The sequence below is a fragment of the Mus caroli genome, chromosome 9 (genome assembly GCF_900094665.2).
Source record: "Mus caroli chromosome 9, CAROLI_EIJ_v1.1, whole genome shotgun sequence".
Lineage (NCBI taxonomy): Eukaryota > Metazoa > Chordata > Mammalia > Rodentia > Muridae > Mus > Mus caroli.
In genome coordinates, this window is record NC_034578.1 from 90,031,539 (window position 1) to 90,033,306 (window position 1,768).

Genomic DNA, 1,768 nt, shown 5'->3' on the forward strand with positions numbered 1-1,768 from the left:
GGTTTAGTTTAGTAACACAGTTCCAGGCTATAGACCAGCATATCCTGCAACTCAAAGCATCTGGAGGTTGAAGTAGGTATCACATCATATACAGTCAGAGGAGGGGGGCAGTGAGCACATGCCGGTATTCAGCACTCTGTGATTCTTGAATATGGGTGAAACATGACCAGTATTTCAATCTCCTGCTGCTGTGNCTTCCCTAAAACAATGGACACTAGCCTGATACCATGAGCTAAAATCCAACTTGTTGGAGGCCCCATCTCTAGCTGGAAGCAGAATATCATCCCTGTAGTACTGGTTTTAGAGTCATGGAAGGTTACAAAATTAAAGGAGCCATGGGGTCTTGCTCCACATGTCTGGAGAGATGTTGATGACAGGCAATGTGGGACAGCATCAGAGTCCTTATAGGGAGACCCTGAAAGACTGTTGTTTGAAACTTAGAACACAAAGAAGCCTAGGTAGTGGTAGACATCCCAGGATATTGGAAATGACAGGGTTACAGGATAACTGGAGAGTAAAACTGTAGGTATGAAGTAAGAAGTTGTATATACTAAGATGGAGGAGATTGACAGCTATGCCTACCCAAACTCTTTTGGAGTCCATTATAGTTCTATCACAAACTCCAGATGACAAACATGGAGCTGTAGATTTATGGTTTCCCTGCCAGCTTTGAGGTTTGTTTTGGTTTGACCATTTCCTGTGATGTCCAGATTATTCCATTTTGAAATGGAATTCTGTGACATAATACATTTGAAATGGAATTCTGTGACATAATACATTGAATGTAAGTAACTTGCTTTTGTTTTGTTTTGTTTTGTTTTGTTTTGTTTTGTTTTGTTTTGTTTTGATAAATGCTCACAGTTAAGAGACATTGGGCTTATAAGATGTTAGAACTGGTTATTTTGGATTGAATGCTAAGATGGCCATGAGCCATCCTGTAGGAACAAGGTTTGAAAAGATCATAGCTTAAAAGTTATATATTCAGGTCAAATTGACAAGAGGTGAAATTAGAACAGTTAGTGTTAAGTATCAGTTTTACAGTACCTAGAACGTCTGGCAGATGAACCTTTGGGAATGTTTGTGGGGAATTATCTTGATTATATTAATTGATGTAATTCCTACCCACTCGGGGTAGCACCATTCCTTAGGCACAGGATTCAGAACTAGATAAAAATCAGGGAAAGCTAGCTGAGCATTAGCATGCATGCATTCATTGACCTCTGATTCTCGACTATGGATACATTATGGCCAGCTCTCTCAAGTATCTACCACTGTGTCTTCCTCACAGTGATGGACCATAAATCTGACTCTGTCGACTAAAATACTCCATTACTCCCCTAAATTGCTTTGTTGATTTTCAAAGTATTTTATATAAAGACCTGGGAAAGAACTAAGATAAATACTAAACACAATGCCTAGGGAAATTCTAGAATGTTCCCCTTAAAAGCTGAATGCTATGGTGCATTCCAATAATTTTAGGACTTGGGAGATTGAAGTAGGGTGAGGTCATGAGTTTGAGGCCAGCCAGAGCCTGTTTTCTTTGTCTCAACAAAGTAGAGCAAACAGATAAAAGTCTCCACATCTCTGACAGAAACAGTTTATACTGTGAATGGCTTGACACTATTAACTGAAAGTTAAGCATAGTTCTTGACCTCTGAACTCTCCAGTNAACAGCCCTAAATACACTAAAGCTGTAGTCATTGGGTCTGCATTCAGATTACTAAAATGAAGTCTCTCTCTCTCTCTCTCTCTCTCTCTCTCTCTCTCT